The sequence below is a fragment of the Triturus cristatus genome, chromosome 12, assembly GCF_964204655.1.
Source record: "Triturus cristatus chromosome 12, aTriCri1.1, whole genome shotgun sequence".
Lineage (NCBI taxonomy): Eukaryota > Metazoa > Chordata > Amphibia > Caudata > Salamandridae > Triturus > Triturus cristatus.
This window is the reverse complement of record NC_140595.1, coordinates 248,315,593-248,342,426: the sequence shown is the minus strand read 5'-3', so window position 1 is coordinate 248,342,426 and position 26,834 is coordinate 248,315,593.

Genomic DNA, 26,834 nt, shown 5'->3' with positions numbered 1-26,834 from the left:
GTACTCTGGCCTACTGGTTAAGGTCTTAACTCTTACTCTGGCCTAATAGCTAAGGTCTTAACTCTTACTCTGGCCTAATAGCTAAGGTCTTAGACTTGTACTATGGCCTAATGGTTAAGGTCTTAACTCTTACTCTGGCCTACTGGTTAAGGTCGTAACTCTAACTCTGGCCTAATAGCTAAGGTCTTAGACTCGTACTCTGGCCTAATGGTTAAGGTCTTAACTCTTACTCTGGCCTACTGGTTAAGGTCTTAACTCTTACTCTGGCCTACTGGTTAAGGTCTTAACTCTTACTCTGGCCCAATAGCTAAGGTCTTAGACTCGTACTCTGGCCTAATGGTTAAGGTCTTAACTCTTACTCTGGCCTACTGGTTAAGGTCTTAACTCTTACTCTGGCCTGCTGGTTAAGGTCTTAACTCTTACTCTGGCCTAATAGCTAAGGTCTTAGACTCGTACTCTGGCCTAATGGTTAAGGTCTTAACTCTTACTCTGGCCTAATAGCGAAGGTCTTAACTCTTACTCTGGCCTAATAGCTAAGGTCTTTGACTCGTACTCTGGCCTAATGGTTAAGGTCTTAACTCTTACACTGGCCTAATAGCTAAGGTCTTAGACTCATACTCTGGCCTAATAGCTAAGGTCTTAGACTCGTACTCTGGCCTAATGTTTAAGGTATTAACTCTTACTCTGGCCTACAGGTTAAGGTCTTAACTCTTACTCTAGCCACCTGGTTAAGGTCTTAACTCTTACTCTGGCCTAATAGCTAAGGTCTTAGACTCGTACTCCGGCCTACTGGTTAAGGTCTTATCTCTTACTCTGGCCTAATAGCTAAGGTCTTAACTCTTACTCTGGACTAATAGCTAAGGTCTTATACTCGTACTATGGCCTAATGGTTAAGGTCTTAACTCTTACTCTGGCCTAATAGCTAAGGTCTTAACTTTTACTCTGGCCTAATAGCTACGGTCTTAGACTCGTACTCTGGCCTAATGGTTAAGGTCTTAACTCTTCCTCTGGCCTAATAGCTAAGGTCTTAGACTCGTACTCTAGCCTAATGGTTAAGGTCTTAACTCTTATTCTGGCCTACTGGTTAAGGTCTTAACAATTACTCTGACCTAATAGCTAAGGTCTTAGACTCGTACTCTGGCCTAATAGCTAAGGTCTTAACTCTTACTCTGGCCTAATAGCTAAGGTCTTAGACTTGTACTCTGGCCTAATGGTTAAGGTCTTAACTCTTACTCTGGCCTAATAGCTAAGGTCTTAGACTCGTACTCTGGCCTAATAGCTAAGGTCTTAGACTCGTACTCTGGCCTAATAGCTAAGGTCTTAGACTCGTACTATGGCCTAATTGTTAAGGTCTTAACTCTTACTCTGGCCTACTAGTTAAGGTCTTAACTCTTACTCTGGCCTACTGGTTAAGGTCTTAACTCTTACTCTGGCCTAATAGCTAAGTTCTTAGACTCGTACTCTGGCCTAATGGTTAAGGTCTTAACTTTTACTCTGGCCTACTGGTTAAGGTCTTTTCTCTTACTCTGGCCTAATGGTTAAGGTCTTAACTCTTACTCTGGCCTAATAGCTAAGGTCTTAGACTCGTACTCCGGCCTAATGGTTAAAGTCTTATCTCTTACTCTGGCCTAATAGCTAAGGTCTTAACTCTTACTCTGGACTAATAGCTAAGGTCTTATACTTGTACTATGGCCTAATGGTTAAGGTCTTAACTCTTACTCTGGCCTAATAGCTAAGGTCTTAACTTTTACTCTGGCCTAATAGCTACGGTCTTAGACTCGTACTCTGGCCTAATGGTTAAGGTCTTAACTCTCACTCTGGCCTAATAGCTAAGGTCTTAGACTCGTACTATGGCCTACAGGTTAAGGTCTTAACTCTTAGTCTGGCCTAATGGTTCAGGTCTTAACTCTAACTCTGGCCTAATAGCTAAGGTCTTAGACTCGTAATCTGGCCTAATAGCTAAGGTCTTAGACTCGTACTCTGGCCTAATAGCTAAGGTCTTAGACTCGTACTCTGGCCTAATGGTTAAGGTCTTAACTCTTACTCTGGCCTAATAGCTAAGGTCTTAGACTCATACTCTGGCCTAATGGTTAAGGTCTTAACTCTTACTCTGGCCTAATAGCTAAGGTCTTAACTCTTACTCTAGCCTAATAGCTAAGGTCTTAGACTCGTACTCTGGCATAATGGTTAAGGTCTTAACTCTTACTCTGGCCTAATAGCTAAGGTCTTAACTTTTACTCTGGCCTAATAGCTAAGGTCTTAGACTCGTACTCTGGCCTAATGGTTAAGGTCTTAACTCTTACTATGGCCTAATAGCTAAGGTCTTAGACTCGTAATCTGGCCTAATAGCTAAGGTCTTAGACTCGTACTCTGGCCTAATAGCTAAGGTCTTAGACTCGTACTCTGGCCTAATGGTTAAGGTCTTAACTCTTACTCTGGCCTAATAGCTAAGGTCTTAGACTCGTACTATGGCCTAATGGTTAAGGTCTTAACTCTTACTCTGGCATAATAGCTAAGGTCTTAACTTTTACTCTGGCCTAATAGCTAAGGTCTTAGACTCGTACTCTGGCCTAATGCTTAAGGTCTTAACTATTACTCTAGCCTAATAGCTAAGTTCTTAGACTTATACTCTGGCCTAATGGTTAAGGTCTTAACTCTTATTCTGGCCTACTGGTTAAGGTCTTAACACTTACTCTGACCTAATAGCTAAGGTCTTAGACTCGTACTCTGGCCTAATAGCTAAGGTCTTAACTCTTACTCTGGCCTAATAGCTAAGGTCTTAGACTCGTACTCTGGCCTAATGCTTAATGTCTTAACTCTTACTCTAGCCTAATAGCTAAATTCTTAGACTCGTACTCTGGCCTAATGGTTAAGGTCTTAACTCTTATTCTGGCCTACTGGTTAAGGTCTTAACTCTTACTCTGGCCTAATAGCTAAGGTCTTAGACTCGTACTCTGGCCTAATAGCTAAGGTCTTAGACTCGTACTCTGGCCTACTGGTTACGGTCTTAACTCTTACTCTGGCCTAATAGCTAAGGTCTTAACTCTTACTCTGGCCTAATAGCTAAGGTCTTAGACTCGTACTATGGCCTAATGGTTAAGGTCTTAACTCTTACTCTGGCCTACTGGTTAAGGTCTTAACTCTTACTCTAGCCTAATAGCTAAGTTCTTAGACTTATACTCTGGGCTAATGGTTAAGGTCTTAACTCTTACTCTGGCCTAATGGTTCAGGTCTTAACTCTTACTCTGGCCTAATAGCTAAGGACTTTGACTCGTACTCTGGCCTAATGGTTAAGGTCTTAACTCTTACTCTGGCCTAATAGCTAAGGTCCTTACTCTTACTCTGGACTAATAGCTAAGGTCTTAGACTCGTACTATGGCCTAATGGTTAAGGTCTTAACTCTTACTCTGGCATAATAGCTAAGGTCTTAACTTTTACTCTGGCCTACAAGCTAAGGTCTTAGACTCGTACTCTGGCCTAATGCTTAAGGTCTTAACTCTTACTCTAGCCTAATAGCTAAGTTCTTAGACTCATACTCTGGCCTAATGGTTAAGGTCTTAACTCTTATTCTGGCCTACTGGTTAAGGTCTTAACACTTACTCTGACCTAATAGCTAAGGTCTTAGACTCGTACTCTGGCCTAATAGCTAAGGTCTTAACTCTTACTCTGGCCTAATAGCTAAGGTCTTAGACTCGTACTCTGGCCTAATGCTTAAGGTCTTAACTCTTACTCTAGCCTAATAGCTAAGTTCTTAGACTCGTACTCTGGCCTAATGGTTAAGGTCTTAACTCTTACTCTGGCCTAATAGCTAAGGTCTTAGACTCGTACTCTGGCCTAATGGTTAAGGTCTTAACTCTTACTCTGGCCTAATAGCGAAGGTCTTAACTCTTACTCTGGCCTAATAGCTAAGGTCTTTGACTCGTACTCTGGCCTAATGGTTAAGGTCTTAACTCTTACACTGGCCTAATAGCTAAGGTCTTAGACTCATACTCTGGCCTAATAGCTAAGGTCTTAGACTCGTACTCTGGCCTAATGTTTAAGGTATTAACTCTTACTCTGGCCTACTGGTTAAGGTCTTAACTCTTACTCTGGCCTAATCGTTAATGTCTTAGACTAGTACTATGGCCTACAGGTTAAGGTCTTAACTCTTATTCTGGCCTACTGGTTTAAGTCTTAACTCTTACTCTGGCCTAAAAGCTAAGGTCTTAGACTCGTACTATGGCCTAATGGTTAAGGTCTTAACTCTTACTCTGGCCTAATAGCTAAGGTCTTAACTTTTAGTCTGGCCTAATAGCTAAGGTCTTAGACTCGTACTCTGGCCTAATGGTTAAGGTCTTAACTCTTACTCTGGCCTAATAGCTAAGGTCTTAGATTCGTACTATGGCCTACAGGTTAAGGTCTTAACTCTTAGTCTGGCCTAATGGTTAAGGTCTTAACTCTTACTCTGGCCTAATAGCTAAGGTCTTAGACTCGTACTCTGGCCTAATAGCTAAGGTCTTAGACTCGTACTCTGGCCTACTGGTTAAGGTCGTAACTCTTACTCTGGCCTAATAGCTAAGGTCTTAGACTCGTACTCTGGCATAATGGTTAAGGTTTTAACTCTTACTCTGGCCTAATAGCTAAGGTCTTAGACTCGTACTCTGGCCTAATGGTTAAGGTCTTAACACTTACTGTGGCCTAATAGCTAAGGTCTTCACTCTTACTCTAGCCTAATAGCTAAGGTCTTAGACTCGTACTCTGGCCTAATGGTTAAGGTCTTAACTCTTACTCTGGCCTAATAGCTAAGGTCTTAACTCTTACTCTGGCCTAATAGTTAAGGTATTAGACTCGTACTCTGGCCTACTGGTTAAGGTCTTAACTCTTACTCTGGCCGAATAGCTAAGGTCTTAGACTCGTACTCTGGCCTAATAGCTAAGGTCTTAGACTCGTACTATGGCCTACAGGTTAAGGTCTTAACTCTTAGTCTGGCCTAATGGTTAAGGTCTTAACTCTTACTCTGGCCTAATAGCTAAGGTCTTAGACTCGTACTCTGGCCTAATAGCTAAGGTCTTAGACTCGTACTCTGGCCTACTGGTTAAGGTCGTAACTCTTACTCTGGCCTAATAGCTAAGGTCTTAGACTCGTACTCTGGCATAATGGTTAAGGTCTTAACTCTTACTATGGCCTAATAGCTAAGGTCTTAGACTCGTACTCTGGCCTAATGGTTAAGGTCTTAACACTTACTGTGGCCTAATAGCTAATGTCTTCACTCTTACTCTGGCCTAATAGCTAAGGTCTTAGACTCGTACTCTGGCCTAATGGTTAAGGTCTTAACTCTTACTCTGGCCTAATACCTAAGGTCTTAACTCTTACTCTGGCCTAATAGCTAAGGTCTTAGACTCGTACTCTGGCCTAATGGTTAAGGTCTTAACTCTTACTCTGGCCTACTGGTTAAGGTCTTAACTCTTACTCTGGCCTACTGGTTAAGGTCTTAACTCTTACTCTGGCCCAATAGCTAAGGTCTTAGACTCGTACTCTGGCCTAATGGTTAAGGTCTTAACTCTTACTCTGGCCTACTGGTTAAGGTCTTAACTCTTACTCTGGCCTGCTGGTTAAGGTCTTAACTCTTACTCTGGCCTAATAGCTAAGGTCTTAACTCTTACTCTGGCCTAATAGCGAAGGTCTTAACTCTTACTCTGGCCTAATAGCTAAGGTCTTTGACTCGTACTCTGGCCTAATGGTTAAGGTCTTAACTCTTACACTGGCCTAATAGCTAAGGTCTTAGACTCGTACTCTGGCCTAATAGCTAAGGTCTTAGACTCGTACTCTGGCCTAATGTTTAAGGTATTAACTCTTACTCTGGCCTACAGGTTAAAGTCTTAACTCTTACTCTAGCCTACTGGTTAAGGTCTTAACTCTTACTCTGGCCTAATAGCTAAGGTCTTAGACTCGTACTCCGGCCTACTGGTTAAGGTCTTATCTCTTACTCTGGCCTAATAGCTAAGGTCTTAACTCTTACTCTGGACTAATAGCTAAGGTCTTATACTTGTACTATGGCCTAATGGTTAAGGTCTTAACTCTTACTCTGGCCTAATAGCTAAGGTCTTAACTTTTACTCTGGCCTAATAGCTACGGTCTTAGACTCGTACTCTTGCCTAATGGTTAAGGTCTTAACTCTTACTCTGGCCTAATAGCTAAGGTCTTAGACTCATAATCTGGCCTAATGGTTAAGGTCTTAACTCTTATTCTAGCCTACTGGTTAAGGTCTTAACACTTACTCTGACCTAATAGCTAAGGTCTTAGACTCGTACTCTGGCCTAATAGCTAAGGTCTTAACTCTTACTCTGGCCTAATAGCTAAGGTCTTAGACTTGTACTCTGGCCTAATGGTTAAGGTCTTAACTCTTACTCTGGCCTAATAGCTAAGGTCTTAGACTCGTACTCTGGCCTAATAGCTAAGGTCTTAGACTCGTACTCTGGCCTACTGGTTAAGGTCGTAACTCTTACTCTGGCCTAATAGCTAAGGTCTTAGACTCGTACTCTGGCATAATGGTTAAGGTCTTAACTCTTACTATGGCCTAATAGCTAAGGTCTTAGACTCGTACTCTGGCCTAATGGTTAAGGTCTTAACACTTACTGTGGCCTAATAGCTAATGTCTTCACTCTTACTCTGGCCTAATAGCTAAGGTCTTAGACTCGTACTCTGGCCTAATGGTTAAGGTCTTAACTCTTACTCTGGCCTAATACCTAAGGTCTTAACTCTTACTCTGGCCTAATAGCTAAGGTCTTAGACTCGTACTCTGGCCTAATGGTTAAGGTCTTAACTCTTACTCTGGCCTACTGGTTAAGGTCTTAACTCTTACTCTGGCCTACTGGTTAAGGTCTTAACTCTTACTCTGGCCCAATAGCTAAGGTCTTAGACTCGTACTCTGGCCTAATGGTTAAGGTCTTAACTCTTACTCTGGCCTACTGGTTAAGGTCTTAACTCTTACTCTGGCCTGCTGGTTAAGGTCTTAACTCTTACTCTGGCCTAATAGCTAAGGTCTTAACTCTTACTCTGGCCTAATAGCGAAGGTCTTAACTCTTACTCTGGCCTAATAGCTAAGGTCTTTGACTCGTACTCTGGCCTAATGGTTAAGGTCTTAACTCTTACACTGGCCTAATAGCTAAGGTCTTAGACTCGTACTCTGGCCTAATAGCTAAGGTCTTAGACTCGTACTCTGGCCTAATGTTTAAGGTATTAACTCTTACTCTGGCCTACAGGTTAAGGTCTTAACTCTTACTCTAGCCTACTGGTTAAGGTCTTAACTCTTACTCTGGCCTAATAGCTAAGGTCTTAGACTCGTACTCCGGCCTACTGGTTAAGGTCTTATCTCTTACTCTGGCCTAATAGCTAAGGTCTTAACTCACTCTGGACTAATAGCTAAGGTCTTATACTTGTACTATGGCCTAATGGTTAAGGTCTTAACTCTTACTCTGGCCTAATAGCTAAGGTCTTAACTTTTACTCTGGCCTAATAGCTACGGTCTTAGACTCGTACTCTTGCCTAATGGTTAAGGTCTTAACTCTTACTCTGGCCTAATAGCTAAGGTCTTAGACTCATAATCTGGCCTAATGGTTAAGGTCTTAACTCTTATTCTGGCCTACTGGTTAAGGTCTTAACACTTACTCTGACCTAATAGCTAAGGTCTTAGACTCGTACTCTGGCCTAATAGCTAAGGTCTTAACTCTTACTCTGGCCTAATAGCTAAGGTCTTAGACTTGTACTCTGGCCTAATGGTTAAGGTCTTAACTCTTACTCTGGCCTAATAGCTAAGGTCTCAGACTCGTACTCTGGCCTAATAGCTAAGGTCTTAGACTCGTACTCTGGCCTAATAGCTAAGGTCTTAGACTCGTACTCTGGCCTAATAGCTAAGGTCCTAGACTCGTACTATGGCCTAATAGCTAAGGTCTTAATTCTTACTCTGGCCTAATAGCTAAAGACTTTGACTCGTACTCTGGCCTAATGGTTAAGGTCTTAACTCTTACTCTGGCCTAATAGCTAAGGTCTTAACTCTTACTCTGGCCTAATAGCTAAAGACTTTGACTCGTACTCTGGCCTAATGGTTAAGGTCTTAACTCTTACTCTGGCCTAATAGCTAAGGTCCTTACTCTTACTCTGGACTAATAGCTAAGGTCTTAGACTCGTACTATGGCCTAATAGTTAAGGTCTTAACTCTTACTCTGGCATAATAGCTAAGGTCTTAACTTTTACTCTGGCCTAATAGCTAAGGTCTTAGACTCGTACTCTGGCCTAATGCTTAAGGTCTTAACTCTTACTCTAGCCTAATAGCTAAGTTCTTAGACTTATACTCTGGCCTAATGGTTAAGGTCTTAACTCTTACTCTGGCCTAATAGCGAAGGTCTTAACTCTTACTCTGGCCTAATAGCTAAGGTCTTTGACTCGTACTCTGGCCTAATGGTTAAGGTCTTAACTCTTACACTGGCCTAATAGCTAAGGTCTTAGACTCGTACTCTGGCCTAATAGCTAAGGTCTTAGACTCGTACTCTGGCCTAATGTTTAAGGTATTAACTCTTACTCTGGCCTACAGGTTAAGGTCTTAACTCTTACTCTAGACTACTGGTTAAGGTCTTAACTCTTACTCTGGCCTAATAGCTAAGGTCTTAGACTCGTACTCCGGCCTACTGGTTAAGGTCTTATCTCTTACTCTGGCCTAATAGCTAAGGTCTTAACTCTTACTCTGGACTAATAGCTAAGGTCTTATACTCGTACTATGGCCTAATGGTTAAGGTCTTAACTCTTACTCTGGCCTAATAGCTAAGGTCTTAACTTTTACTCTGGCCTAATAGCTACGGTCTTAGACTCGTACTCTGGCCTAATGGTTAAGGTCTTAACTCTTACTCTGACCTAATAGCTAAGGTCTTAGACTCGTACTCTGGCCTAATAGCTAAGGTCTTAACTCTTACTCTGGCCTAATAGCTAAGGTCTTAGACTTGTACTCTGGCCTAATGGTTAAGGTCTTAACTCTTACTATGGCCTAATAGCTAAGGTCTTAGACTCGTACTATGGCCTACAGGTTAAGGTCTTAACTCTTAGTCTGTCCTAATGGTTCAGGTCTTAACTCTAACTCTGGCCTAATAGCTAAGGTCTTAGACTCGTAATCTGGCCTAATAGCTAAGGTCTTAGACTCGTACTCTGGCCTAATAGCTAAGGTCTTAGACTCGTACTCTGGCCTAATGGTTAAGGTCTTAACTCTTACTCTGGCCTAATAGCTAAGGTCTTAGACTCATACTCTGGCCTAATGGTTAAGGTCTTAACTCTTACTCTGGCCTAATAGCTAAGGTCTTAACTCTTACTCTAGCCTAATAGCTAAGGTCTTAGACTCGTACTCTGGCATAATGGTTAAGGTCTTAACTCTTACTCTGGCCTAATAGCTAAGGTCTTAACTTTTACTCTGGCCTAATAGCTAAGGTCTTAGACTCGTACTCTGGCCTAATGGTTAAGGTCTTAACTCTTACTATGGCCTAATAGCTAAGGTCTTAGACTCGTACTATGGCCTACAGGTTAAGGTCTTAACTCTTAGTCTGTCCTAATGGTTCAGGTCTTAACTCTAACTCTGGCCTAATAGCTAAGGTCTTAGACTCGTAATCTGGCATAATAGCTAAGGTCTTAACTTTTACTCTGGCCTAATAGCTAAGGTCTTAGACTCGTACTCTGGCCCAATGCTTAAGGTCTTAACTATTACTCTAGCCTAATAGCTAAGTTCTTAGACTTATACTCTGGCCTAATGGTTAAGGTCTTAACTCTTATTCTGGCCTACTGGTTAAGGTCTTAACACTTACTCTGACCTAATAGCTAAGGTCTTAGACTCGTACTCTGGCCTAATAGCTAAGGTCTTAACTCTTACTCTGGCCTAATAGCTAAGGTCTTAGACTCGTACTCTGGCCTAATGCTTAATGTCTTAACTCTTACTCTAGCCTAATAGCTAAATTCTTAGACTCGTACTCTGGCCTAATGGTTAAGGTCTTAACTCTTATTCTGGCCTACTGGTTAAGGTCTTAACTCTTACTCTGGCCTAATAGCTAAGGTCTTAGACTCGTACTCTGGCCTAATAGCTAAGGTCTTAGACTCGTACTCTGGCCTACTGGTTAAGGTCTTAACTCTTACTCTGGCGTAATAGCTAAGTTCTTAGACTCGTACTCTGGCCTAATGGTTAAGGTCTTAACTTTTACTCTGGCCTACTGGTTAAGGTCTTTTCTCTTACTCTGGCCTACTGGTTAAGGTCTTAACTCTTACTCTGGCCTAATCGTTAATGTCTTAGACTACTACTATGGCCTACAGGTTAAGGTCTTAACTCTTATTCTGGCCTACTGGTTTAAGTCTTAACTCTTACTCTGGCCTAAAAGCTAAGGTCTTAGACTCATACTGTGGCCTAATAGCTAATGTCTTCAATCTTACTCTTGCCTAATAGCTAAGGTCTTAGACTCGTACTCTGGCCTAATGGGTAAGGTCTTAACTCTTACTCTGGCCTAATAGCTAAGGTCTTAACTCTTACTCTGGCCTAATAGCTAAGGTCTTAGACTCGTACTCTGGCCTAATGGTTAAGGTCTTAACTCTTACTCTGGCCTATTAGCTAAGGTCTTAGACTCGTACTCTGGCCTACAGGTTAAGGTCTTAACTCTCACTCTGGACTACTGGTTAAAGTTTTAACTCTTACTCTGGCCTAATAGCTAAGGTCTTAGACTCGTACTATGGCCTAATGGTTAAGGTCTTAACTCTTACTCTGGCCTAATAGCTAAGGTCTTAACTTTTAATCTGGCCTAATAGCTAAGGTCTTAGACTCGTACTCTGGCCTAATGGTTAAGGTCTTAACTCTTACTATGGCCTAATATCTAAGGTCTTAGACTCGTACTATGGCCTACAGGTTAAGGTCTTAACTCTTAGTCTGGCCTAATGGTTCAGGTCTTAACTCTTACTCTGGCCTAATAGCTAAGGTCTTAGACTCGTAATCTGGCCTAATAGCTAAGGTCTTAGACTCGTACTCTGGCCTAATGCTTAAGGTCTTAACTCTTACTCTAGCCTAATAGCTAAGTTCTTAGACTTATACTCTGGCCTAATGGTTCAGGTCTTAACTCTTACTCTGGCCTAATAGCTAAGGACTTTGACTCGTACTCTGGCCTAATGGTTAAGGTCTTAACTCTTACTCTGGCCTAATAGCTAAGGTCCTTACTCTTACTCTGGACTAATAGCTAAGGTCTTAGACTCGTACTATGGCCTAATGGTTAAGGTCTTAACTCTTACTCTGGCATAATAGCTATGGTCTTAACTTTTACTCTGGCCTACAAGCTAAGGTCTTAGACTCGTACTCTGGCCTAATGCTTAAGGTCTTAACTCTTACTCTAGCCTAATAGCTAAGTTCTTAGACTCATACTCTGGCCTAATGGTTAAGGTCTTAACTCTTATTCTGGCCTACTGGTTAAGGTCTTAACACTTACTCTGACCTAATAGCTAAGGTCTTAGACTCGTACTCTGGCCTAATAGCTAAGGTCTTAACTCTTACTCTGGCCTAATAGCTAAGGTCTTAGACTCGTACTCTGGCCTAATGCTTAAGGTCTTAACTCTTACTCTAGCCTAATAGCTAAGTTCTTAGACTCGTACTCTGGCCTAATAATTAAGGTCTTAACTCTTACTCTGGCCTAATAGCTAAGGTCTTAGACTCGTACTCTGGCCTAATGGTTAAGGTCTTAACTCTTACTCTGGCCTAATAGCGAAGGTCTTAACTCTTACTCTGGCCTAATAGCTAAGGTCTTTGACTCGTACTCTGGCCTAATGGTTAAGGTCTTAACTCTTACACTGGCCTAATAGCTAAGGTCTTAGACTCGTACTCTGGCCTAATAGCTAAGGTCTTAGACTCGTACTCTGGCCTAATGTTTAAGGTATTAACTCTTACTCTGGCCTACTGGTTAAGGTCTTAACTCTTACTCTGGCCTAATCGTTAATGTCTTAGACTAGTACTATGGCCTACAGGTTAAGGTCTTAACTCTTATTCTGGCCTACTGGTTTAAGTCTTAACTCTTACTCTGGCCTAAAAGCTAAGGTCTTAGACTCGTACTATGGCCTAATGGTTAAGGTCTTAACTCTTACTCTGGCCTAATAGCTAAGGTCTTAACTTTTAGTCTGGCCTAATAGCTAAGGTCTTAGACTCGTACTCTGGCCTAATGGTTTAGGTCTTAACTCTTACTCTGGCCTAATAGCTAAGGTCTTAGATTCGTACTATGGCCTACAGGTTAAGGTCTTAACTCTTAGTCTGGCCTAATGGTTAAGGTCTTAACTCTTACTCTGGCCTAATAGCTAAGGTCTTAGACTCGTACTCTGGCCTAATAGCTAAGGTCTTAGACTCGTACTCTGGCCTACTGGTTAAGGTCGTAACTCTTACTCTGGCCTAATAGCTAAGGTCTTAGACTCGTACTCTGGCATAATGGTTAAGGTTTTAACTCTTACTCTGGCCTAATAGCTAAGGTCTTAACTCTTACTCTGGCCTAATAGTTAAGGTATTAGACTCGTACTCTGGCCTAATGGTTAAGGTCTTAACACTTACTGTGGCCTAATAGCTAAGGTCTTCACTCTTACTCTAGCCTAATAGCTAAGGTCTTAGACTCGTACTCTGGCCTAATGGTTAAGGTCTTAACTCTTACTCTGGCCTAATAGCTAAGGTCTTAACTCTTACTCTGGCCTAATAGTTAAGGTATTAGACTCGTACTCTGGCCTACTGGTTAAGGTCTTAACTCTTACTCTGGCCGAATAGCTAAGGTCTTAGACTCGTACTCTGGCCTAATAGCTAAGGTCTTAGACTCGTACTATGGCCTACAGGTTAAGGTCTTAACTCTTAGTCTGGCCTAATGGTTAAGGTCTTAACTCTTACTCTGGCCTAATAGCTAAGGTCTTAGACTCGTACTCTGGCCTAATAGCTAAGGTCTTAGACTCGTACTCTGGCCTACTGGTTAAGGTCGTAACTCTTACTCTGGCCTAATAGCTAAGGTCTTAGACTCGTACTCTGGCATAATGGTTAAGGTCTTAACTCTTACTCTGGCCTAATAGCTAAGGTCTTAGACTCGTACTCTGGCCTAATGGTTAAGGTCTTAACACTTACTGTGGCCTAATAGCTAATGTCTTCACTCTTACTCTGGCCTAATAGCTAAGGTCTTAGACTCGTACTCTGGCCTAATGGTTAAGGTCTTAACTCTTACTCTGGCCTAATACCTAAGGTCTTAACTATTACTCTGGCCTAATAGCTAAGGTCTTAGACTCGTACTCTGGCCTAATGGTTAAGGTCTTAACTCTTACTCTGGCCTACTGGTTAAGGTCTTAACTCTTACTCTGGCCTGCTGGTTAAGGTCTTAACTCTTACTCTGGCCTAATAGCTAAGGTCTTAACTCTTACTCTGGCCTAATAGCGAAGGTCTTAACTCTTACTCTGGCCTAATAGCTAAGGTCTTTGACTCGTACTCTGGCCTAATGGTTAAGGTCTTAACTCTTACACTGGCCTAATAGCTAAGGTCTTAGACTCGTACTCTGGCCTAATAGCTAAGGTCTTAGACTCGTACTCTGGCCTAATGTTTAAGGTATTAACTCTTACTCTGGCCTACAGGTTAAGGTCTTAACTCTTACTCTAGCCTACTGGTTAAGGTCTTAACTCTTACTCTGGCCTAATAGCTAAGGTCTTAGACTCGTACTCCGGCCTACTGGTTAAGGTCTTATCTCTTACTCTGGCCTAATAGCTAAGGTCTTAACTCTTACTCTGGACTAATAGCTAAGGTCTTATACTCGTACTATGGCCTAATGGTTAAGGTCTTAACTCTTACTCTGGCCTAATAGCTAAGGTCTTAACTTTTACTCTGGTCTAATAGCTACGGTCTTAGACTCATACTCTGGCCTAATGGTTAAGGTCTTAACTCTTACTCTGGCCTAATAGCTAAGGTCTTAGACTCGTACTCTGGCCTAATGGTTAAGGTATTAACTCTTATTCTGGCCTACTGGTTAAGGTCTTAACACTTACTCTGACCTAATAGCTAAGGTCTTAGACTCGTACTCTGGCCTAATAGCTAAGGTCTTAACTCTTACTCTGGCCTAATAGCTAAGGTCTTAGACTTGTACTCTGGCCTAATGGTTAAGGTCTTAACTCTTACTCTGGCCTAATAGCTAAGGTCTTAGACTCGTACTCTGGCCTAATAGCTAAGGTCTTAGACTCGTACTCTGGCCTAATAGCTAAGGTCTTAGACTCGTACTATGGCCTAATTGTTAAGGTCTTAACTCTTACTCTGGCCTACTAGTTAAGGTCTTAACTCTTACTCTGGCCTAATAGATAAGGTCTTAGACTAGTACTCTGGCGTAATGGTTAAGGTCTTAACTTTTACACTGGCCTACTGGTTAAGGTCTTAACTCTTACTCTGGCCTACTGGTTAAGGTCTTAACTCTTACTCTAGCCTAATAGCTAAGGTCTTAGGCTCGTACTCTGGCCTAATGGTTAAGGTCTTAACTCTTACTTTGGCCTACTGGTTAAGGTCTTAACTCTTACTCTGGCCTGCTGGTTAAGGTCTTAACTCTTACTCTGGCCTAATAGTTAAGGTCTTAGACTAGTATTATGGCCTACAGGTTAAGGTCTTAACTCTTACTCTGGCCTACTGGTTTAAGTCTTAACTCTTACTCTGGCCTAATAGCTAAGGTCTTAGACTCGTACTATGGCCTAATGGTTAAGGTCTTAACTCTTACTCTGGCCTAATAGCTAAAGTCCTAGACTCGTACTCTGGCCTAATGGTTAAGGTCTTAACTCTTACTCTGGCCTAATAGCTAAGGTCTTAGACTCGTACTATGGCCTACAGGTTAAGGTCTTAACTCTTAGTCTGGCCTAATGGTTTAGGTCTTAACTCTTACTCTGGCCTAATAGCTAAGGTCTTAGACTCGTACTCTGGCCTAATAGCTAAGGTCTTAGACTCGTACTCTAGCCTAATAGCTAAGGTCTTAGACTCGTACTCTGGCCCACTCGTTAAAGTCGTAACTCTTACTCTGGCCTAATAGCTAAGGTCTTAACTCTTTCTCTGGCCTAATAGCTAAGGTCTTAGACTCGTACTCTGGCCTAATGGTTAAGGTCTTAACACTTACTGTGGCCTAATAGCTAATGTCTTCACTCTTACTCTGGCCTAATAGCTAAGGTCTTAACTCTTACTCTGGCCTAATAGCTAAGGTCTTAGACTCGTACTCTGGCCTAATGGTTAAGGTCTTAACACTTACTGTGGCCTAATAGCTAATGTCTTCACTCTTACTCTGGCCTAATAGCTAAGGTCTTAGACTCGTACTCTGGCCTAATGGTTAAGGTCTTAACTCTTACTCTGGCCTAATAGCTAAGGTCTTAACTTTTAGTCTGACCTAATAGCTAAGGTCTTAGACTCGTACTCTGGCCTAATGGTTAAGGTCTTAACTCTTACTCTGGCCTAATAGCTAAGGTCTTAGACTCGTACTATGGCCTACAGGTAAAGGTCTTAACTCTTAGTCTGGCCTAATGGTTAAGGTCTTAACTCTTACTCTGGCCTAATAGCTAAGGTCTTAACTCTTACTCTGGCCTAATAGTTAAGGTCTTAGACTCGTACTCTGGCCTACTGGTTAAGGTCTTAACTCTTACTCTGGCCGAATAGCTAAGGTCTTAGACTCGTACTCTGGCCTAATAGCTAAGGTCTTAGACTCGTACTATGGCCTACAGGTTAAGGTCTTAACTCTTAGTCTGGCCTAATGGTTAAGGTCTTAACTCTTACTCTGGCCTAATAGCTAAGGTCTTAGACTCGTACTCTGGCCTAATAGCTAAGGTCTTAGACTCGTACTCTGGCCTACTGGTTAAGGTCGTAACTCTTACTCTGGCCTAATAGCTAAGGTCTTAGACTCGTACTATGGCCTACAGGTTAAGGTCTTAACTCTTAGTCTGGCCTAATGGTTAAGGTCTTAACTCTTACTCTGGCCTAATAGCTAAGGTCTTAACGTTTAGTCTGGCCTAATAGCTAAGGTCTTAGACTCGTACTATGGCCTAATGGTTAAGGTCTTAACTCTTACTCTGGCCTAATAGCTAAGGTCTTAACTTTTACTCTGACCTAATAGCTAAGGTCTTAGACTCTTACTCTGGCCTAATGGTTAAGGTCTTAACTCTTACTCTGGCCTAATAACTAAGGTCTTAGACTCGTACTATGGCCTACAGGTTAAGGTCTTAACTCTTAGTCTGGCCTAATGGTTAAGGTCTTAACTCTTACTCTGGCCTAATAGCTAAGGTCTTAACGTTTAGTCTGGCCTAATAGCTAAGGTCTTAGACTCGTACTCTGGCCTAATAGTTAAGGTCTTAACTCTTACTCTGGCCTAATAGCTAAGGTCTTAGACTCGTACTATGGCCTACAGGTAAAGGTCTTAACTCTTAGTCTGGCCTAATGGTTAAGGTCTTAGCTCTTACTCTGGCCTAATAGCTAAGGTCTTAGACTCGTACTCTGGCCTAATAGCTAAGGTCTTAGACTCGTACTCTGGCCTACTGGTTAAGGTCGTAACTCTTACTCTAGCCTAATAGCTAAGGTCTTAGACTCATACTCTGGCATAATGGTTAAGGTCTTAACTCTTACTCTGGCCTAATAGCTAAGGTCTTAATTATTACTCTGGCCTAATATCTAAGGTCTTAGACTCGTACTCTGGCATAATGGTTAAGGTCTTAACTCTTACTCTGGCCTAATAGCTAAGGTCTTAATTCTTACTCTGGCCTAATAGCTAAGGTCTTAGACTCATACTCTGGCCTAATGGTTAAGGTCTTAACTCTTACTCTGGCCTAATAGCTAAGGTCTTAACTCTTACTCTGGCCTAATAGCTAAGGTCTTTGACTCGTACTCTGGCCTAATGGTTAAGGTCTTAACACTTATTGTGGCCTAATAGCTAAGGTCTTCACTCTTACTCTGGCCTAATAGCTAAGGTCTTAGACTCGTACTCTGGCCTACTGGTTAAGGTCTTAACTCTTACTCTGGCCGAATAGCTAAGGTCTTAGACTCGTACTCTGGCCTAATAGCTAAGGTCTTAGACTCGTACTATGGCCTACAGGTTAAGGTCTTAACTCTAATTCTGGCCTAATGGTTCAGGTCTTAACTCTTACTCTGGCCTATTAGCTAAGGTCTTAGACTCATAATCTGGCCTAATAGCTAAGGTCTTAGACTCGTACTGTGGCCTACAGGTTAAGGTCCTAACTCTCACTCTGGACTACTGGTTAAAGTTTTAACTCTTACTCTGGCCTAATAGCTAAGGTCTTAACTTTTAGTCTGACCTAATAGCTAAGGTCTTAGACTCGTACTCTGGCCTAATGGTTAAGGTCTTAACTCTTACTCTGGCCTAATAGCTAAGGTCTTAGACTCGTACTATGGCCTACAGGTAAAGGTCTTAACTCTTAGTCTGGCCTAATGGTTAAGGTCTTAACTCTTACTCTGGCCTAATAGCTAAGGTCTTAACTCTTACTCTGGCCTAATAGTTAAGGTCTTAGACTCGTACTCTGGCCTACTGGTTAAGGTCTTAACTCTTACTCTGGCCGAATAGCTAAGGTCTTAGACTCGTACTCTGGCCTAATAGCTAAGGTCTTAGACTCGTACTATGGCCTACAGGTTAAGGTCTTAACTCTTAGTCTGGCCTAATGGTTAAGGTCTTAACTCTTACTCTGGCCTAATAGCTAAGGTCTTAGACTCGTACTCTGGCCTAATAGCTAAGGTCTTAGACTCGTACTCTGGCCTACTGGTTAAGGTCGTAACTCTTACTCTGGCCTAATAGCTAAGGTCTTAGACTCGTACTATGGCCTACAGGTTAAGGTCTTAACTCTTAGTCTGGCCTAATGGTTAAGGTCTTAACTCTTACTCTGGCCTAATAGCTAAGGTCTTAACGTTTAGTCTGGCCTAATAGCTAAGGTCTTAGACTCGTACTATGGCCTAATGGTTAAGGTCTTAACTCTTACTCTGGCCTAATAGCTAAGGTCTTAACTTTTACTCTGACCTAATAGCTAAGGTCTTAGACTCTTACTCTGGCCTAATGGTTAAGGTCTTAACTCTTACTCTGGCCTAATAGCTAAGGTCTTAGACTCGTACTATGGCCTACAGGTTAAGGTCTTAACTCTTAGTCTGGCCTAATGGTTAAGGTCTTAACTCTTACTCTGGCCTAATAGCTAAGGTCTTAACGTTTAGTCTGGCCTAATAGCTAAGGTCTTAGACTCGTACTCTGGCCTAATAGTTAAGGTCTTAACTCTTACTCTGGCCTAATAGCTAAGGTCTTAGACTCGTACTATGGCCTACAGGTAAAGGTCTTAACTCTTAGTCTGGCCTAATGGTTAAGGTCTTAGCTCTTACTCTGGCCTAATAGCTAAGGTCTTAGACTCGTACTCTGGCCTAATAGCTAAGGTCTTAGACTCGTACTCTGGCCTACTGGTTAAGGTCGTAACTCTTACTCTAGCCTAATAGCTAAGGTCTTAGACTCATACTCTGGCATAATGGTTAAGGTCTTAACTCTTACTCTGGCCTAATAGCTAAGGTCTTAATTATTACTCTGGCCTAATATCTAAGGTCTTAGACTCGTACTCTGGCATAATGGTTAAGGTCTTAACTCTTACTCTGGCCTAATAGCTAAGGTCTTAATTCTTACTCTGGCCTAATAGCTAAGGTCTTAGACTCGTACTCTGGCCTAATGGTTAAGGTCTTAACTCTTACTCTGGCCTAATAGCTAAGGTCTTAACTCTTACTCTGGCCTAATAGCTAAGGTCTTTGACTCGTACTCTGGCCTAATGGTTAAGGTCTTAACACTTATTGTGGCCTAATAGCTAAGGTCTTCACTCTTACTCTGGCCTAATAGCTAAGGTCTTAGACTCGTACTCTGGCCTACTGGTTAAGGTCTTAACTCTTACTCTGGCCGAATAGCTAAGGTCTTAGACTCGTACTCTGGCCTAATAGCTAAGGTCTTAGACTCGTACTATGGCCTACAGGTTAAGGTCTTAACTCTAATTCTGGCCTAATGGTTCAGGTCTTAACTCTTACTCTGGCCTATTAGCTAAGGTCTTAGACTCATAATCTGGCCTAATAGCTAAGGTCTTAGACTCGTACTGTGGCCTACAGGTTAAGGTCCTAACTCTCACTCTGGACTACTGGTTAAAGTTTTAACTCTTACTCTGGCCTAATAGCTAAGGTCTTAGACTCGTACTATGGCCTAATGGTTAAGGTCTTAACTCTTACTCTGGCCTAATAGCTAAGGTCTTAACTTTTACTCTGGCCTAATAGCTAAGGTCTTAGACTCTTACTCTGGCCTAATGGTTAAGGTCTTAACTCTTACTCTGGCCTAATAGCTAAGGTCTTAGACTTGTACTATGGCCTACAGGTAAAGGTCTTAACTCTTAGTCTGGCCTAATGGTTAAGGTCTTAACTCTTACTCTGGCCTAATAGCTAAGGTCTTAACTTTTAGTCTGGCCTAATAGCTAAGGTCTTAGACTCGTACTCTGGCCTAATGGTTAAGGTCTTAACTCTTACTCTGGCCTAATAGCTAAGGTCTTAGATGCGTACTATGGCCTACTGGTAAAGGTCTTAACTCTTAGTCCGGCCTAATGGTTAAGGTCTTAACTCTTACTCTGGCCTAATAGCTAAGGCCTTAGACTCGTACTCTGGCCTTATGGTTAAAGTCTTAACTCTTACTCTGGCCTAATAGCTAAGGTCTTAGACTTGTACTATGGCCTACAGGTTAAGGTCTTAACTCTTAGTCTGGCCTAATGGTTCAGGTCTTAACTCTTACTCTGGCCTATTAGCTAAGGTCTTAGACTCGTAATCTGGCCTAATAGCTAAGGTCTTAGACTCGTACTGTGGCCTACAGGTTAAGGTCCTAACTCTCACTCTGGACTACTGGTTAAAGTTTTAACTCTTACTCTGGCCTAATAGCTAAGGTCTTAGACTCGTACTATGGCCTAATGGTTAAGGTCTTAACTCTTACTCTGGCCTAATAGCTAAGGTCTTAACTTTTACTCTGGCCTAATAGCTAAGGTCTTAGACTCTTACTCTGGCCTAATTCTTAAGGTCTTAACTCTTACTCTGGCCTAATAGCTAAGGTCTTAACTCTTACTCTGGCCTAATAGCTAAGGTCTTAACTTTTAGTCTGGCCTAATAGCTAAGGTCTAAGACTCGTACTCTGGCCTAATGGTTAAGGTCTTAACTCTTACTCTGGCCTAATAGCTAAGGTCTTAGACTCGTACTATGGCCTACAGGTAAATGTCTTAACTCTTAGTCTGGCCTAATGGTTAAGGTCTTAACTCTTACTCTGGCCTAATAGCTAAGGTCTTAGACTCGTACTCTGGCCTAATAGCTAAGGTCTTAGACTCGTACTCTGGCCTACTGGTTAAGGTCGTAACTCTTACTCTAGCCTAATAGCTAAGGTCTTAGACTCGTACTCTGGCATAATGGTTAAGGTCTTAACTCTTACTCTGGCCTAATAGCTAAGGTCTTAGTCTGGTACTATGGCCTACAGGTTAAGGTCTTAACTCTTAGTCTGGCCTAATGGTTCAGGTCTTAACTCTAACTCTGGCCTAATAGCTAAGGTCTTAGACTCGTAATCTGGCCTGATAGCTAAGGGCTTAGACTCGTACTCTGGCCTAATGGTTAAGGTCTTAACTCTTACTCTGGCCTAATAGCTAAGGTCTTAGACTCATACTCTGGCCTAATGGTTAAGGTCTTAACTCTTACTCTGGCCTAATAGCTAAGGTCTTAACTCTTACTCTGGCCTAATAGCTAAGGACTTTGACTCGTACTCTGGCCTAATGGTTAAGGTCTTAACTCTTACTCTGGCCTAATAGCTAAGGTCCTTACTCTTACTCTGGACTAATAGCTAAGGTCTTAGACTCGTACTATGGCCTAATGGTTAAGGTCTTAACTCTTACTCTGGCATAATAGCTAAGGTCTTAACTTTTACTCTGGCCTAATAGCTAAGGTCTTAGACTCGTACTCTGGCCTAATGCTTAAGGTCTTAACTCTTACTCTAGCCTAATAGCTAAGTTCTTAGACTTATACTCTGGCCTAATGGTTAAGGTCTTAACTCTTATTCTGGCCTACTGGTTAAGGTCTTAACACTTACTCTGACCTAATAGCTAAGGTCTTAGACTCGTACTCTGGCCTAATAGCTAAGGTCTTAACTCTTACTCTGGCCTAATAGCTAAGGTCTTAGACTCGTACTCTGGCCTAATGCTTAATGTCTTAACTCTTACTCTAGCCCAATAGCTAAATTCTTAGACTCGTACTCTGGCCTAATGATTAAGGTCTTAACTCTTATTCTGGCCTACTGGTTAAGGTCTTAACTCTTACTCTGGCCTAATAGCTAAGGTCTTAGACTCGTAATCTGGCCTAATAGCTAAGGTCTTAGACTCGTACTCTGGCCTAATGCTTAAGGTCTTAACTCTTACTCTAGCCTAATAGCTAAGTTCTTAGACTTATACTCTGGCCTAATGGTTCAGGTCTTAACTCTTACTCTGGCCTAATAGCTAAGGACTTTGACTCGTACTCTGGCCTAATGGTTAAGGTCTTAACTCTTACTCTGGCCTAATAGCTAAGGTCCTTACTCTTACTCTGGACTAATAGCTAAGGTCTTAGACTCGTACTATGGCCTAATGGTTAAGGTCTTAACTCTTACTCTGGCATAATAGCTAAGGTCTTAACTTTTACTCTGGCCTAATAGCTAAGGTCTTAGACTCGTACTCTGGCCTAATGCTTAAGGTCTTAACTCTTACTCTAGCCTAATAGCTAAGTTCTTAGACTCGTACTCTGGCCTAATGGTTAAGGTCTTAACTCTTATTCTGGCCTACTGGTTAAGGTCTTAACTCTTACTCTGGCCTAATAGCTAAGGTCTTAACTCTTACTCTGGCCTAATAGCTAAGGTCTTAGACTCGTACTATGGCCTAATGGTTAAGGTCTTAACTCTTACTCTGGCCTACTGGTTAAGGTCTTAACTCTTACTCTGGCCTAATAGCTAAGTTCTTAGACTCGTACTCTGGCCTAATGGTTAAGGTCTTAACTCTTATTCTGGCCTACTGGTTAAGGTCTTAACTCTTACTCTGGCCTAATAGCTAAGGTCTTAACTCTTACTCTGGCCTAATAGCTAAGGTCTTAGACTCGTACTATGGCCTAATGGTTAAGGTCTTAACTCTTACTCTGGCCTACTGGTTAAGGTCTTAACTCTTACTCTGGCCTAATAGCTAAGTTCTTAGACTCGTACTCTGGCCTAATGGTTAAGGTCTTAACTTTTACTCTGGCCTACTGGTTAAGGTCTTTTCTCTTACTCTGGCCTACTGGTTAAGGTCTTAACTCTTACTCTGGCCTAATAGCTAAGTTCTTAGACTCGTACTCTGGCCTAATGGTTAAGGTCTTAACTTTTACTCTGGCCTACTGGTTAAGGTCTTTTCTCTTACTCTGGCCTACTGGTTAAGGTCTTAACTCTTACTCTGGCCTAAAAGCTAAGGTCTTAGACTCGTACTATGGCCTAATGGTTAAGGTCTTAACTCTTACTCTGGCCTAATAGCTAAGGTATTAACTTTTAGTCTGGCCTAATAGCTAAGGTCTTAACTTTTAGTCTGCCCTAATAGCTAAGGTCTTAGACTCGTACTCTGGCCTAATGGTTAAGGTCTTATCTCTTACTCTGGCCTAATAGCTAAGGTCTAAGATTCGTACTATGGCCTACAGGTTAAGGTCTTAACTCTTAGTCTGGCCTAATGGTTAAGGTCTTAACTCTTACTCTGGCCTAATAGCTAAGGTCTTAGACTCATACTCTGGCCTAATAGCTAAGGTCTTAGACTCGTACTCTGGCCTACTGGTTAAGGTCGTAACTCTTACTCTGGCCTAATAGCTAAGGTCTTAGACTCGTACTCTGGCATAATGGTTAAGGTTTTAACTCTTACTCTGGCCTAATAGCTAAGGTCTTAGACTCGTACTCTGGCCTAATGGTTAAGGTCTTAACACTTACTGTGGCCTAATAGCTAAGGTCTTCACTCTTACTCTAGCCTAATAGCTAAGGTCTTAGACTCGTACTCTGGCCTAATGGTTAAGGTCTTAACTCTTACTCTGGCCTAATAGCTAAGGTCTTAACTCTTACTCTGGCCTAATAGTTAGGGTATTAGACTCGTACTCTGGCCTACTGGTTAAGGTCTTAACTCTTACTCTGGCCGAATAGCTAAGGTCTTAGACTCGTACTATGGCCTACAGGTTAAGGTCTTAACTCTTAGTCTGGCCTACTGGTTAAGGTCTTAGACTCGTACTCTGGCCTAATAGCTAAGATCTTAGACTCGTACTCTGGCCTACTGGTTAAGGTCGTAACTCTTACTCTGGCCTAATAGCTAAGGTCTTAGACTCGTACTCTGGCATAATGGTTAAGGTCTTAACTCTTACTCTGGCCTAATAGCTAAGGTCTTAGACTCGTACTCTGGCCTAATGGTTAAGGTCTTAACACTTACTGTGGCCTAATAGCTAATGTCTTCACTCTTACTCTGGCCTAATAGCTAAGGTCTTAGACTCGTACTCTGGCCTACTGGTTAAGGTCTTAACTCTTACTCTGGCCGAATAGCTAAGGTCTTAGACTCGTACTCTGGCCTAATAGCTAAGGTCTTAGACTCGTACTCTGGCCTACTGGTTAAGGTCTTAACTCTTACTCTGGCCTAATAGCTAAGGTCTTAACTCTTACTCTGGCCTAATAGCTAAGGTCTTAGACTTGTACTATGGCCTAATGGTTAAGGTCTTAACTCTTATTCTGGCCTACTGGTTAAGGTCTTAACAATTACTCTGACCTAATAGCTAAGGTCTTAGACTCGTACTCTGGCCTAATAGCTAAGGTCTTAACTCTTACTCTGGCCTAATAGCTAAGGTCTTAGACTTGTACTCTGGCCTAATGGTTAAGGTCTTAACTCTTACTGTGGCCTAATAGCTAAGGTCTTAGACTCGTACTCTGGCCTAATAGCTAAGGTCTTAGACTCGTACTCTGGCCTAATAGCTAAGGTCTTAGACTCGTACTATGGCCTAATTGTTAAGGTCTTAACTCTTACTCTGGCCTACTAGTTAAGGTCTTAACTCTTACTCTGGCCTACTGGTTAAGGTCTTAACTCTTACTCTGGCCTAATAGCTAAGTTCTTAGACTCGTACTCTGGCCTAATGGTTAAGGTCTTAACTTTTACTCTGGCCTACTGGTTAAGGTCTTTTCTCTTACTCTGGCCTAATGGTTAAGGTCTTAACTCTTACTCTGGCCTAATAGCTAAGGTCTTAGACTCGTACTCCGGCCTAATGGTTAAAGTCTTATCTCTTACTCTGGCCTAATAGCTAAGGTCTTAACTCTTACTCTGGACTAATAGCTAAGGTCTTATACTTGTACTATGGCCTAATGGTTAAGGTCTTAACTCTTACTCTGGCCTAATAGCTAAGGTCTTAACTTTTACTCTGGCCTAATAGCTACGGTCTTAGACTCGTACTCTGGCCTAATGGTTAAGGTCTTAACTCTTACTCTGGCCTAATAGCTAAGGTCTTAGACTCGTAATCTGGCCTAATGGTTAAGGTCTTAACTCTTATTCTGGCCTCTGGTTAAGGTCTTAACACTTACTCTGACCTAAAAGCTAAGGTCTTAGACTCGTACTCTGGCCTAATAGCTAAGGTCTTAACTCTTACTCTGGCCTAATAGCTAAGGTCTTAGACTTGTACTCTGGCCTAATGGTTAAGGTCTTAACTCTTACTCTGGCCTAATAGCTAAGGTCTTAGACTCGTACTCTGGCCTAATAGCTAAGGTCTTAGACTCGAACTCTGGCCTAATAGCTAAGGTCTTAGACTCGTACTATGGCCTAATAGCTAAGGTCTTAGACTCGTACTCTGGCCTAATGGTTAAGGTCTTAACTCTTACTCTGGCCTAATAGCTAAGGTCTTAGACTCATACTCTGGCATAATGGTTAAGGTCTTAACTCTTACTCTGGCCTAATAGCTAAGGTCTTAACTCTTACTCTGGCCTAATAGCTAAAGACTTTGACTCGTACTCTGGCCTAATGGTTAAGGTCTTAACTCTTACTCTGGCCTAATAGCTAAGGTCCTTACTCTTACTCTGGACTAATAGCTAAGGTCTTAGACTCGTACTATGGCCTAATAGTTAAGGTCTTAACTCTTACTCTGGCATAATAGCTAAGGTCTTAACTTTTACTCTGGCCTAATAGCTAAGGTCTTAGACTCGTACTCTGGCCTAATGCTTAAGGTCTTAACTCTTACTCTAGCCTAATAGCTAAGTTCTTAGACTTATACTCTGGCCTAATGGTTAAGGTCTTAACTCTTACTCTGGCCTAATAGCGAAGGTCTTAACTCTTACTCTGGCCTAATAGCTAAGGTCTTTGAGTCGTACTCTGGCCTAATGGTTAAGGTCTTAACTCTTACACTGGCCTAATAGCTAAGGTCTTAGACTCGTACTCTGGCCTAATAGCTAAGGTCTTAGACTCGTACTCTGGCCTAATGTTTAAGGTATTAACTCTTACTCTAGCCTACTGGTTAAGGTCTTAACTCTTACTCTGGCCTAATAGCTAAGGTCTTAGACTCGTACTCCGGCCTACTGGTTAAGGTCTTATCTCTTACTCTGGCCTAATAGCTAAGGTCTTAACTCATACTCTGGACTAATAGCTAAGGTCTTATACTCGTACTATGGCCTAATGGTTAAGGTCTTAACTCTTACTCTGGCCTAATAGCTAAGGTCTTAACTTTTACTCTGGCCTAATAGCTACGGTCTTAGACTCGTACTCTGGCCTAATGGTTAAGGTCTTAACTCTTACTCTGACCTAATAGCTAAGGTCTTAGACTCGTACTCTGGCCTAATAGCTAAGGTCTTAACTCTTACTCTGGCCTAATAGCTAAGGTCTTAGACTTGTACTCTGGCCTAATGGTTAAGGTCTTAACTCTTACTATGGCCTAATAGCTAAGGTCTTAGACTCGAACTATGGCCTACAGGTTAAGGTCTTAACTCTTAGTCTGGCCTAATGGTTCAGGTCTTAACTCTAACTCTGGCCTAATAGCTAAGGTCTTAGACTCGTAATCTGGCCTAATAGCTAAGGTCTTAGACTCGTACTCTGGCCTAATAGCTAAGGTCTTAGACTCGTACTCTGGCCTAATGGTTAAGGTCTTAACTCTTACTCTGGCCTAATAGCTAAGGTCTTAGACTCATACTATGGCCTAATGGTTAAGGTCTTAACTCTTACTCTGGCCTAATAGCTAAGGTCTTAACTCTTACTCTAGCCTAATAGCTAAGGTCTTAGACTCGTACTCTGGCATAATGGTTAAGGTCTTAACTCTTACTCTGGCCTAATAGCTAAGGTCTTAACTTTTACTCTGGCCTAATAGCTAAGGTCTTAGACTCGTACTCTGGCCTAATGGTTAAGGTCTTAACTCTTACTATGGCCTAATAGCTAAGGTCTTAGACTCGTAATCTGGCCTAATAGCTAAGGTCTTAGACTCGTACTCTGGCCTAATAGCTAAGGTCTTAGACTCGTACTCTGGCCTAATGGTTAAGGTCTTAACTCTTACTCTGGCCTAATAGCTAAGGTCTTAGACTCGTACTATGGCCTAATGGTTAAGGTCTTAACTCTTACTCTGGCATAATAGCTAAGGTCTTAACTTTTACTCTGGCCTAATAGCTAAGGTCTTAGACTCGTACTCTGGCCTAATGCTTAAGGTCTTAACTCTTACTCTAGCCTAATAGCTAAGTTCTTAGACTTATACTCTGGCCTAATGGTTAAGGTCTTAACTCTTATTCTGGCCTACTGGTTAAGGTCTTAACACT